Raw genomic sequence first — 14352 nt, 5'->3', positions numbered from 1 at the left:
AGGGGAAGACAGACACAGAAACATGCGTTGCAGTACAAAGAAGTCGGAGAGGGACGTGAAGCTGTCCCAGGGGCAAGTGGACATCTGCTTCTGAGGGTCACAAAAGGCTTTCTCCAAGAGGAAGAAGATCATTTCTCTGGATTTTAAAGGACCCACTAGGTGCTTCTCACATGGTCTAGGTTGGAGACCCCTCCCTAAGGTTACCCTATGTGGGAGGAGAACGACACAGACTGAGTGAGGGGGACCTCGAGCAAAACTGGGGCTCTGTGATAGGAGACAGGGAAATGCATGTCAGGCAGGCAAAACCAGGAAGAGTTTTGCGTCTTGAATTCTCAATAAGATGTGAATTCTTTGAGCTGGCAACCTGGACCATAGGCTGGTCTTTTTTTTTTTTTTTTCCAAGTATTATTTCTGTTTTATTTTTTTGTATTTGGCTGCGCTAAGTCTTCATTGTGGTGCACGGACTTTCTCTAGTTGCAGCAAGTGGGGGCTACTCTTTGTTGCAGGGCGAGGGCTTCTCAGCGCGGCAGCTTCTCCTGTTGCAGAGCGCTGGCTCTGCAGTGCTGGCTTCAGTAGTTTCCGTAGTGGTGGCACATGTTGTTTAGTTGCCCGGCGGCATGTGGGATCTTCCCAGACCGGGGATTGAACCCGTGTCTCCTACAATGTTAGGCAGATTCTTTACCACTGAGCCACCAGGGAAGCCCCGCCATGGTTTCGTCTTGACTCCGTGACATAAACACTCGCTGCAGAATCAGCCTGGTCTTCAGCCAGTATGGGGCGACCGGAGAAGCAGCCATCAACACCCACTTGGCTGAAAAGAGGCTGGGGAATCGTCCTTGAAGTCTAACCTTCTTGGCCTCTCCCCGGCTCTCCCTTTGTGCCCTAGGGGCAGGAAGCACTCTGAGCCTTTCCACCAGGGGGCGCCCTCACTGCCCCGCTGAGGGGCTGCTGTGTCTGGAGACCTAGCGGTATCCACATTCTGATCCTCCCCACCTCCTCCAGCCAGATAGGGCCAGGCATAGCCACATAGAGAACCCCCTTAGTTAGAGTTAAAACGTCTTCTGATGCATGGGAATTGCTGCTGTAAGGAGCTGCAGACACGGCCTTGTCGTTAATTAAAGTGACAGGAAACTATTCAGCCCTCAGCTCTGAGCTGTCTCTTAACAAATGATGGAGGTATTCAGGGTTGTCACACTTCACGACTCAAGGCGGACAGGGAAGGGGAGTGGGCTGGGAGTGTAGCAGAGATGAACTCTTGGAGCAGGGAGGGCTTTGGAAGCAGCCTTTCAGCAGCCAAGGTCAGAGCTAATGTCACGGATGATCCAGGGTTTTTTGTACCAATTCCGGGGGTTCCTCCGTTAAAGGAGTCTGCACCTGAGGAGAAAGTGCTAGATCACGGGCTGGGAAACTGGAAGTCAGGGCCCAGCTCTGCTGGAGTCGGCCGAGTCACCTGGGACAAGCCACTGTCTGCATCTCAGTTTCCTTATCCTGGGCTGGTTGACCCATGAGGACAGTTGTGAGGATCACTCAGGAGTTTTGGTGCTCAGAGCTTCACCTGTTTCCTCATCTGTAGATGAGAGAATTGGGCTTAGTCTCAAGGACTTATCCAGCCCCAAATCCAACTGCTATTTCAAACAATGAAACATCATGATACCAGTAGTTCACATCATTATTGCTGTTGTTATTTCAAACTGTCAGCTAACGATCTTGCCAAGGTACTAACCACCCCGCTTTTCCTTCTCCGGTGGCCAGGTCTTAGCCAGAGGAAGCTAGGCAGCTGAAAACTGATGGTCAGCCAGTGGAGTGATTGCAAGAAACCCGCATGGAAAGGAGACTTCTACAAGCAACTGAATCACAAAGGAGACTTCTACAAGCAACTGAATCACAAAGGAGACTGCCAGCATATCCCCCGACAAGTTATTACAACTCATTTTAACAGCAAAAAGAATACTTTTGGTGAAGAATGGATACTACAGTAAAAAAAATAACCATCATCATTTGTCTTTTGGCTAGATTAAAAAAAAATACATCCTCTTAAGTGTGGTCTCATGTGGGGTTATAGAGAGGGGAAAGACAAGGTCCCTTACACTCCTGCTGGGAAAGCAGGACATCTGAGCTTGAGGGATGCAGTAAAAGTAAGTTAGGGGCCTCCCTGATGGTCTAATGGTTAGGAATCTACCTGCCAATGCAAGGAACACAGGTTTGATCCTGGTTAGGGAAGATTCCACATGCCACGGGGCAACTAAGCCTGTGAGCCTCAACTACTGAGCCCACACTCTAGGGTCTGTGAGCCAGAACAAAGAGTAGCTCCCAATTGCTACAACTAGAGAAAGCCTTCTTGTAGCAACAAAGATCCAGCCCAGCCAAAAATAATTAAAAAAAAAAAAGACAAGTTAAATGAGAATATAGTGAAAAGTCCATGGGACTTGTAGGTGTTCTGTGTCTAGCTGGTGAGTGGCTGGCTGGTGGAGAGGGGTCTGTGAGGATGGGAACAGAGGTGTTGCTGGGAGCCAGGTTCATGAAGCTTCATTTTTAAGGACAGCAAGAAGCTGTGATGGCAACCTTGCTAGGTCCCCATACCCAGAGGTCCAGGCTGCTGATGCAGAAGGGAGGTCACATAGGCTTCAGTAAACCCAGAGAACTCATTCCTCCTGCCCCCTGGTAACTTCTACTTCACAGAGTTCACTCTGGGCCTGGGAAGATTTTGAGATCTTCTACTAAGTCTTTCAAGAAAGAAGCCCTCTGGTTTAGGAAGTTGTTTGTCAACTATGGGAAAATTGTCTAACTGTACCTTCACGGCTTTCTCCTGGAATGCATAGAAAGCGTTGTGAAAAGAATGCTGCATTCAGAGGTCTGGTGGCTCAACCTTTGGATCTCGGACAAATCACTTAAACTCTCAGGGTCTCAGTTTTCTCATTTGTAAAATGGGTTAATTCTTGCAGGCAGTGTGAAACTCTGAAATCAAAAGAAAATATTCTATGCTGAAGAGCTTTGTCAACTTTAAAGTTGTTCGTGAAAACTGAAAAATGTTGTCTGACGTACCTCTCCCCTGACTAGTGCTTTGAGCTCCATTTCTGTAAAACCGAGATCATAAGAGTGCCTGTAGTGTGGGGTCATTTTGGAGCTGATGCCAGGCTCTGCTTGTGATGTGTCTGATACGGGGCTGGCTCCTGGCGCGAGCAGAATCGATGTTTGGATTCTAAAGATGCAAAGCTCTGTCACCAGGAAAGTTTGAAGCCTTGTTAGCAAAAGATTCCATTATAAACACTCTGGTGACTGTCACCTCTGGAGAGGATCTAAAAATTAAAGCACCCTTAGGTCACCTGTCCAGTCCAGCAATTCACAAGCAGATAGAGATCCTTAAAGAGACAGCTCAAGCCCTCTAGCAAACTGTCATGCAGACAGCAGTCTATTCTGACCTTTCTGGGCTTCCTATCAGGGCAAGTGAGGTTGTTGTTTAGTCTCTCAGCCGTGTCTGACTGTTTGCAACCACACGGACTGCAGCCTGCCTGGCTCCTCTGTCCATGGAATTTTTCAGGCAAGGATACTGGAGTGGGCTGCCATTTCCTCCTTCAGGGTATCTTCCTGACCTAGGGATGGAACTCATGTCTCCTGCATTGGCGAGCGGATTCACTGGGCCATCAGGGAAGCCTGGGCAAGTGAGGAGCAGATGGCAAATGGTGTGAAGCCAGCAGAGGGGACCCTCAGGGACCTACCTCCCACATGGGGCTCTCGCCACCTGTGCTGGCTTAGGTGGCCCCTCTGTGGAGGGTTGTACCACTGACGACCTGAGGCGATGCCAAGTAGCCTTGCCAGCAGAGAGCCCCATGGTGCCTGCAGTAAGTTAGCACTGCCAGTTCTGTGTGGAGCAGGCCATCAATCCTGGTTTGTTAGGACAGCCTCCGCACTGAGTGGCGCTTTGCACTGGCTCCAGAAACCTCAAACTACCCTGTGTGAAAGTGCGATTGCTTCTCTTGGAGTCTTTGAGATTTTCTTTGCCTTTGGCAGATATTCCCAGTTCTGCCTGCCTGGTCCCATTTCCTTCTCCATCATTCAGCTGTGTGGGCTGCTGGCCTTTCTCTCTTCTCTTCATGGCCCATTGGCAATCCCACCCACCACCTCGGCTCTAACATCCCATCATGTTGATGCTGCCGGATCTTGTATCTCCATCCTTGCCTCTCTCCTGAGTTACCTGCCCGTATCTCCGGTTGTCTACTAGACAGATTCACCTGCATGTCTCACATGAACCTCATACCCCAAACAGCCCAGATATCACTCGCTGTTTCTCCTACATTTTGGTCTACATTTGGGAGCCAGATTATATGTTTCACAGGATGGGATTTCATCCAAGTCTATAAAATGACTCAGGTGACTGTAGCTCAGAGGATGGGCATGATACATATTCCTGCAGGTTTTATTTTTACAGGAAAGCAAGTAAAATACCATAGAATAGGATACAAAATCTATATTTAAAATTAAGGTGGAACTTAAGACTTTAAAATAAAGTGTCTGCAAAAGCTGACTTAGACTATGCCCCCTGGTTACCCATGGGGTACAAATGTGCTCTTTCCATAAAGAATTTGAATTATCTTGGACTGGAACATAGGTATGCAAAGTCATCTGTAGGAGAGAGAATGAAAGAGTTCCCACCCAGCAACCCTTGGTGGTAACTGACTGAATGTGTTAGCTGGAGTTGGCCAGCCCTGGAGCAATCCCACTGGAAAAGGAGTGTACTCCCATGCAGTGACCACAGAAGGGAAAGTCTTGGCCAGTCAACATCTGGGCCTGTGACAAAGGCCTGTGTAACGTCAAGACCAGGTGAGAAGGCATATCCAGCCAACTGTGAGCATCCTCACAGCACTGACAAGAGCATACAATAATAAGTTGTAGGCTGCAGGGGAAATTTAAAAATTTTCCTCATAGTATTTTCTCATTTCATTTTCATTAACAGTGTTTGTTTCTCAATTAGTGTTTGAGATTCACCATCCCTCATTCTTTTTTTTTTTTTACTTTACAATATTGTATTGGTTTTGCCATACATTGACATGAATCCGCCATGGGGGTACACGTGTTCCCCATCCTGAACCCCCTTCCCACCTGCCTCCCCATCCCAACCCTCTTAGTCATCCCAGTTCACCGGCCCCAAGCACCCTGTCTCATGCATCAAACCTGGACCGGCGATTCGTTTCACATATGATAATATACATGTTTCAATGCCATTCTCCCAAACCATCCCACCCTCACCCTCTCCCAGAGTCCAAAAGACTGTTCTATATATCTGTGTCTCTTTTGCTGTCTCACATACAGGGTTATCGTTACCATCTTTCTAAATTCCATATATATGCGTTAGTATACTGTATTGGTGTTTTTCTTTCTGGCTTACTTCACTCTGTATAATAGGCTCCAGTTTCATCCACCTCATTAGAACTGATTCAAGTGTATTCTTTTTAATGGCTGAGTAATACTCCATTGTGTATATGTACCACAGCTTTCTTATCCATTTGTCTGCTGTTGGACATCTAGGTTGCTTCCATGTCCTGGCTATCGTAAACAGTGCTGGGATGAACATTGGGGTACACGTGTCTCTTTCAATTCTGGTTTCCTTGGTGTGTATGCCCAGCAGGGGGATTGCTGGGTCGTATGGCAGTTCTAGTTCCAGTTTTTTAAGGAATCCCCACACCGTTCTCCATAGTGGCTGTACTAGTTTGCATTCCCACCAACAGTGTAAGAGGGTTCCCTTTTCTCCACACCCTCTCCAGCATTTATTGCTTGTAGACTTTTGGATAGCAGCCATTCTGACTGGCATGAGATAGTACCTTATTGTGGTTTTGATTTGCATTTCTCTGATAATGAGTGATGTTGAGCATCTTTTCATGTGTTTGTTAGCCATCTGTATGTCTTCTTTGGAGAAATGTCTGTTTAGTTCTTTAGCCCATTTTTTGATTGGGTCATTTATTTTTCTGGAATTGAGCTACAGAAGTTGCTTGTATATTTTTGAGATTAATTCTTTGTCAGTTGTTTCATTTGCTATTATTTTCTCCCACTCTGAAGGCTGTCTTTTCACCTTGCTTATAGTTTCCTTTGTTGTGCAGAAGCTTTTAATTTTAATTAGGTCCCATTTGTTTATTTTTGCTTTTATTTCCAATATTCTGGGAGGTGGATCATAGAGGATCCTGCTGTGATTTTTGTTGAAACTAGAACACTTTCTAACACCATACACAAAAATAAACTCAAAATGGATTAAAGATCTAAACATAAGACCAGAAACTGTAAAACTCCTAGAGGAGAACATAGGCAAAACCATGCCTCATTCTAAGCCCACATATTTCATGTCTGGTCTTACCCCCAAGTCAAGACATAGAGCATGGGATAAGCCTAGGCCAGTCAATATACTTCATTTCCCTGATTACAATATATGAATCTCAGGCTTTTACAGAACTCCTAGAAAAGAGGCTGTGTCCTTACCTAGTTCTGGAGTTGTGCATGTGAGGCTGGAGCTGATGCCACTTTGCCACCATGTGGAAAGAATTTGTCTGAGAAAGGAGTCAACCAAGAGAAAGGAGGGAGAAGAGACGTTGGGAGAGAAAAGGAATCCCTTTGAGGTCTTGCATTAAGTCCTGCCTGAGGTCAGTTCTCCTAGATTTTTCAGTTGTATGAAACAATAGATCCCTTTTTTTGTTCAAGCCAATCGGTTTAGGTTTTCTGTCACTTGAAACGACAGAAATTCTAATAGCTACTTGTACATCAAAACTTCTAAGCCTGATGGCAATTACACATTTGTTTCTTCTCACTTTCCTTGATTTCATTTAATTATTATCAGGCTGCCTTCTGATTATTGTTGATTTTTCAAGTGGATCTTTCCAGGGGGAATAAATGTTCTGACTATTATATGTTCCTAGGTTTTTCTCACCCAAATAACAGTTTTATTTTAATTGTAAGAAAGTAAATGTGTTCTTCTGCTTTTTAAATTTGATTGCCCTGAGCCTGATTCCTTTAAGAAGTTGCAAATTGGGTTTCTGACTTAAAAGATTGAGGGTCGGGTTCCAGATTGTGAAAAATTGACCAGGGTGGTAGATGCAGCCTCTGGGCCTTTTTCCATGGAGAACAACCAGATGTAATGTGTAGCTGTGTAAGTATCAACACCCTTTTATTTCTTCATTCTTCAAGAACCATGTGTAATGTCTCCTCTTTTCTCATTCACTCAATGATTATTTACCAAGCGCTTGGGTACACATAGTGAAAAAACTGAGAAAAACCCTTGCTATTATTGGGCTTACATTCTAAGAGGAGAGACAGACAGTAAGCAAGACAAATACTTAATATAGATAGTAGTAAATGTTTGGGGAGACTGGGATGTTTTAAATAATGTGATCAGAGCAGATCTTCTAACCAAAGACCTAAAGAGAGGGAGAGAAGTACCTGGGTAGTCATCCGATAACAGCACCCAGAAAAGGAAGCAGCCCATGCCAAGGCTGTAGCTGGCCTGGTAGGTGGGTGAAAGCTGAGCAACAGGAAATGAAGTTAAAGAGAAGCAGCCCAGGGCACATGGCCACATAAGGGTCAGAGTGAGGGTGTGTGAGGCGGGAGCATTAGAGAACTCTGAGCAGAGCAGTGACAGGACCTGACTCAAGCTTGGGTGGGCTTGGTCTGGCTGCCTCGTTAAGGATGAGTTACAGGGGCCAAGGCTGAAGCAGAGGACCAGCTGGGAGGTGATGGTGGCCTGGATAAGAATAGAGGCTGGCAAGATAGGATTTGCTTATAAACTGGATCTCAAATGAATATTGAAGGATGGCACAGAGGTTTTGTTTATTTTTTAATTTATGCATTTAAGTTTGGGTGTGTCAGCTTTGTTTATGCTACAGTGGAACTGATCTTGTAACATTATCATTTGTGTGACTGTCTGTTCCACTGGACTATGGGCTTCTTTAGCATCCGCTGGCTTTATTTTTTCATCTTTGTCCCTGTAGAATCTCTGTAGAAGACACCCCTGCAAGAAGAATGTGTGATGAAACTGAAAGCATTATGTGATGGGAGCCCAAGCAGCTCCTCTGCAAGTGAGGAGCAAGGAAAGAGGAGGGTTGGTTCCTCTAAGCCAGTAAGGAGCCAATAGTAGCTGGCGACACAGGCAAGCAGTACAGTTGTGAGAGTAAAGCTAAGCAGTGCCTGGTGGGGCAGACCCCGAGGGCTTTTGGAAGTCAAGGATAAGTAGACTGGGCATAGTGTCAGGAGCATCAGTGGTCTTGAAACATGGCAGGCCATCTCCAATAGTACAGAGCAGAGCAGAGATTAGCCTTCCAGAGGCACCTGCAGTGGCCATGGCTGGAAGAGCATCCAGCTTGGCAGCCTGGTAGATTGAGGTGCACCCAGCACATGGCACCAACTAGGGCCAGGAGAGTGGCAGTGGACAGTTACGTGGAGGAGTGGACAGAGGCTGGAACAGGGAAGAGAGGTTGATGATAAATGGAAATATCCCATCTAAAGGTTCTTCATTCCTTTGAAGATTCTTAAGAAAATACAAGAAGGCAGAGGGCTGAGATCATGCAACTTGGCAGCCAGGTGAAATTGATCTAGAGGACAAACTACACACGAGGAAAGTGACCTTGCCGAGGGGAGGACTAGGGGGCACTTTGGTTTGTGAGTGTTGTTCCTTTAGAGCAGTTCTGTTGATGACTACCAGTCTCCCCTGTCTTCTAGATATGTTAACAACAGTAAGGTGGTTTTATTCTCGGTCCAAACATCTTCATTTGTCTCCTCTTTAGTTCTGTGGTTTGTGGAAAGCCCATTCTTACCCATGTGCCTTGCCAGCCCCTGCTGGTCAATGCCATGCCGGTTGCTTGCCTGCATCAGAACTTATGGAAGGATGGCTGTGTACTCTATCTCTCTGTCCACAACTGTTTGTAAAAACCAGGCTTTAATCTACACAGACTTCTGCCTCAATTGTATAGCCTTAATCAATTTGGCTTTCTTTATTTCTTTTTATGAGATCTATTGTCTTCTGATTACAAAAGAAATACATGTCCATTGTAGAACTCAAATGATTTTCTAGAGCTTCTATTGTAAATTTGCATTCCCTGTGAATGCCCATCTGGCCAATTTGGGAGATACTGGAGGGGCGGCTCTCCTTGAATGCAAATTCGTTCTGTGCAGCCTCTGTGGGTGAAAGGACTTCTGGGGAAACAGGCATTCACAGCTGAGTGCTGCCTGGACAACCTTTCTCATCGTGCAAACATCCTTCCCCTAGAGTTGTTTTTTTGTGCCCCCCTTTTAAACATGCTTTTAGCAATAACAACTGGAATTAAAAGGCATTCACTTACCAGAGAATGCAGTCTTGAAGGGGCTCTGTGGCTTCCTTGTTGTGAGCTGTCCACTTTGGCAGATCACATGTGATTTGAAGAGCTACCTCATTTGTGTAAAATTTTGTAGTTCCTTCGTGTGCTGATTTTATTGGGCACACGCTTTGGTTTCTGAGTATGCAAGCGCATTGCACTTACATTCATTCAGAAGTAGGAAAAATTAGGTAGTTAACAAAGCCCAGTTATTGTCACACATTACACATTTTCTCTACCTTTTTCCTTCTCCTGAACTCCTTAAGTGCTATGGGTCATACACGTGAAAATAACCTGTTCTCATAAATGCCATGGAGAAAAGAACAACATTTGTGAAACATCCTGTTTCTGTCACTCACACATCTTACATGATGCATAATCCTCACCATGACACTGAGAAACGTACTGTTTTCATTTTAATTAAAGTCCCTGGTAGACAGGTGAAGAAACTGATAATCAGAGAGGTTAAGTACCTGCCCAAGAATTTCAAATTCGGTCATCAGTCCTGTTGTTTAGTCACTGAGTTGTGTCTGACTCTTTTGTGACTCCATGGACTATAACCCACCAGGCTTCTCTATCCATGGGATTTCCCAAGCAAGAATGCTGGAGTGGGTTCCCCCTTCCTTCTCTGGGGGATCTTCCCAACCCAGGGATGGAATCATGCCTTCTGCATTGGCAGGTGGATTCTTTACCATCTGAGCCACCAGGGAAGCCCCGCTGTGACTTTGGATAAATTCTTAAATACTATTTCAGGGCTAGGGTCAGAAAAGTTGCAACTTGAGGAGAACAAATTAAATTGTTTGTTAAATTGCAAAGACCCAAAGCGTTGATTTTCTGTCCAGATTATTCTTTTCAACTCTTTCTCAATCTACTTTCTCCTCTTAAGCAACTCATCCAGCTGGTTGCTCAGGTATTGACATAAAGCAGGAAGCAGATTAATGTGCCCACGGATAGGAGGGCTCTGGGAAAGCCTACTGGCCTGGCTGCTGAGGGTGATAGCTTGGTAATGGGCCTCTGAGAGTGTGTGTGGGAATTAAGAACCTTTCATCTCCTTTGCTACAAAAACATCAATTAAGCTGGAATAATCCATGTGTTTCCCCCATTTTCAGACAGAAGAAATCAGCATAAATTGGCTGGTATGTTTTTTCCTCTAGCCTTTGATCGTTAATCATCTTCAGCTCTTCCTTGCCTTTCCCCCAACCCTTAAAAAAAAAAAATCCACACTGCCATTTCTGGCACCCACTAAAAACATTTCAGGTGATCTGTTCAGTCTTGAGTGTAATGAAGACATGCATTCAGCGTTTTGGAGGCTGGTTCTATGGAGAAGGTGCCAGTCTGTTCTGCTCAAGGTTGGAAGAGGGCTCATTCAGGATCCTTTGTGCAGGCTGGCAAAGCTGATGGGCTTTGATATCATAGTCTGGTCCCTGTACTTGAGCCAAACAGATGTGTCTCTGCAGGCCTCTCCATCCAACACCAGCCAGAGGAAGCCTCATTTGTCTTTGCAAGGCCTCCGCAACCCACATTCTTTTTGGAAATGATGCTGGCATTTCTGTGCTCCAGGAGTTGCTCCTGGCAAGTATTGCCCTGGTTTTGGGCTTCACTGGTGGCTCAGACAGTAAAGAATCCACTTGCAGTGTGGGAGACCTGGGTTTGATCCCTGAGTTGGGAAGATCTCCTGAAGAAGGGAATGGCTACCCACTCCAGTATTCTGGCCTGGAGAATTCCTTGTACAGTTCATGGGGTCGCAAAGAGTTGGACACGACTGAGTGACTTTCATGTTTCACTTTAGGTAACTCTGGGCCCACAACGGGATCCTGGCTCCCTGGGATAAGGAGACCCCATGGGGTCATCTAGCTCCTCCTTGGTTTCTGGGGGTGGGATGCACCCAAACCTTGCAGCAAAACCTGCCACTGTGCCACCTGGCAAGCCCACACCACAGTTTACACACCCATTTTCTGGTTGAAGTGCATTCTGCTTATTTCCAGTTTTCCAGTATTACACACTGTGCTGTGATGAACCTCCTTACCCGTGTCACTGTGTACGCATTCGAGAATTTCTCTAGGAGTGAATTTCTGGATCTAGTTGAATCAGTTACTGCACTTACCGGCTGTGTGACCTTGGGCAAGTTACCACCCTTCACCTCGCCAACACTCACTGTCCTCAATTGTAAAGAACTCTGGTGGAGTCCTTGTGCAGTTTAGAGATAATGTGTGTGAATCACTCACAGGTCAGGCACTGCTCTGACCAAAGCCAGGTCAGGGCCTGATGGACAGCACTTTTTATTTTTGGCCTACTGCTTTGCTCAACACATACAGCCACATAGATACATACTCCCCGCATACATACACTCCCCCCATCACACATACATACACTCACCATACACACACACACACACACACACACACACACATCATTTTGTAGGTGGTTTCTCATCTGCTCATCTGACCTGGTCAAAAGGAGAATCTCTGCTGAATTTGAATGTGTTGATGGCCATTCTGATTTCTCTGAGAGAAAAGGACACAATTTCGCTCCTCTACCTGAGAAGTTCAAGAAAGTAAATGGAGGGGAAAGAACAAAGTCACAGTTCAGGAAAAAGTTTCAAAAAATGAATTAAAAAACCTGTCACCTTTTTGGTCATAGTTCTGGCAAAAATATCTTGGGAATAGAAGGTCAAAAAATCGCCTAAAAAAGTAAGGGCTTGGAGGTGATGACTTGCTTCCTTTCCCAGGTAAGTGAAACTGGCTCTTTGTTTAACTCAGATGACTCCACAGAAGAGACGAGAACCACAACAGCAGCATCGCCTTAACATTGTGCAGGGCGTTATAGTCTCCAGAACGCCTTGACTGTTGTTACGTGATTAGGGAACAATGGGGATGTGTCGAGGCTGACAGCCATCTGCTCTTGTCAACCCCGTGAGCTTTGGCAAAAGAGCAGTGTGTTTAGATGCACACTGAACTACCATCGAAAACCCTAGTCAATGTGAAAAATAACCAGGCAATGTAAAATACACCCACATGCAACATACGGGCATATTTTGTGTTACATGTTATAATCTTTGGGGGCAGAATGAGCAGGAGTGCCCACCCTTCCAAGGAGGGGATGTAGTTTCTTGAGCACTACTGGGCTCAATCCTGACATATATTCCACATCTACATGGGTGCTATTATTCTCCCCATTTTACAGATGACAAAACTGAGTCAAGTAACCTGCTCACTCAGGTCACACTAGTAATCAGTAGTGGGGTCAGGACTGCCACCAGGCAGCTCAGCTCCAGAACCTGTGCTCCCACCTGTGCCATCCAAGCTGTGGTCCAGCACTCTGATGCTAGGGGTTACTGTTAATGGGGGGCAAGGTCAAAGACAGGCTGTCAGGAGGAATACGCTTTCCTCATGTGAGATTAGACTGTATTTTCATAAGAAAAATGAATATTCCATGAAAGTTCATGTTGGAGAAACATGCTTGCCTGTCAGGCAAACAAACCAGTGAGAAAGTCAGCTTTGACCCCATCACTGGTGGGAACAGCCTGGGGTCTAGCCCTTGTCTCATGTGCTTGGGTGATTCCTATTGGGATTATTGGCATTTGAGATGGAACATCTCATATGATCATGATCAAATGACCATAGCTAGAGGATTAGCTTCCCTGGCAATAAATGTGGAGAATGCCCAGTCCTTGTGGCTGACCCAGACTCCCCTCCCACCCCAACCCCCTTAAACCTAATGAGAAGGCATCTTGCTGGAGGCTGAGTGTGGAGTCTGAAGAGCATGGGAAGGATCTGGGGGGGATATAGCACCTCCTCTTGTCGGGGAGGCTGGAGTCTCCATTGTGACGGGGAGGAGAAGGACACTGGACTGGGGACTCCAGGGAGAGGCAGGCATGGAAGGGATGTGGAGGGAGAAGGGAAGAGAGACCCAGGTCTGGGGAAAGGGGGCCTTCAGGAGAGATCAAGTTTGTGGAGGCTCTCCTCTGTAAGTTCAAGTACTCGCTTCTGCTTTTCCACGGCCGGCTGCTCAGTGAGATTGCCATCTGCTCTGGCCTTGACACAGAGGAAGCTGAGTAGGTGGAGTGTGTCTGAGAAGGGGCCACAGATGCTTCCACACTATCTCGCCATGGCCTCAGCCAAGGAGGAGCTGACCCCTTCACCTCATGGCAGGATCCCTTTGGCACCAAAGACCACTCTAAGAGAGGGGTGTTGCAGGGGCAGCTCTAATGTTGGTGTGAGGGGTTTTAGGAGGGTGCCCTGTTTGGGCGGGCATTCACATAGAAAGTCACACTTAACTCTGAATTATATTTAGACTAATTTCAAGGCAGTTGTGAGAATGATCCTATTAAAATATAAATCAGATCATGTCACTCCTCTACTTAAAACCCTGCAATGGTTCCTTATTTTAGGCAAAGTAAAAAGCTCCTGGTGGCGCATTGGTAAAGAATCTGTCTGCAATGCGGAAGATGCAGATTCCATCCCTGGGTTGGGAGATCCCCTGGAGGAGGGCATGGCAACTGACTTCAGCATTCTTGCCTACAGAATCCCATGGACAGAGGAGCCTGGCGGGCTACAGTCCACGGGGTCTTAAAGGGTTGGACACCACTGAGTGATAGCACATTTGCACAAAAAGCAATGCCCTCACAGAGGCATGAAATGCCTGTTTGGAGATGCTGACCTTGACCTCACCTCCTCCTAGCTGCCCCTCACTCACTCTGGTCCAGCCACATTTCTCTCCCTAGAACATACTGCTGCTGCCTCAGGACCTTTGCACTGACTGTTTGCCTGGAGTGCCTGCTCTTCCTCTGCATAATGCAAGGCTTTCTCACTCTCCCACCTTTTTATCATCTTGATGGAAATGTCACCTTTTTAGTGATGCTCCCTGACTACTCTTCAAATTGCAAACAGTTCTTCCCTGATTCCCAGTACTTCTTATCCTCCTTACCTTTATTATTATTTTTTTCCATAACAGTTGCCACCAGCATCTAACCTACTAGATCATGCATTTATTTCATGTATTTAGACTCCTTCCCCTTACAAGGACA

This window comes from Oryx dammah, unplaced genomic scaffold (assembly GCF_014754425.2).
Source record: "Oryx dammah isolate SB20612 unplaced genomic scaffold, SCBI_Odam_1.1 HiC_scaffold_26, whole genome shotgun sequence".
Lineage (NCBI taxonomy): Eukaryota > Metazoa > Chordata > Mammalia > Artiodactyla > Bovidae > Oryx > Oryx dammah.
This window is presented reverse-complemented; position numbering follows the sequence as displayed.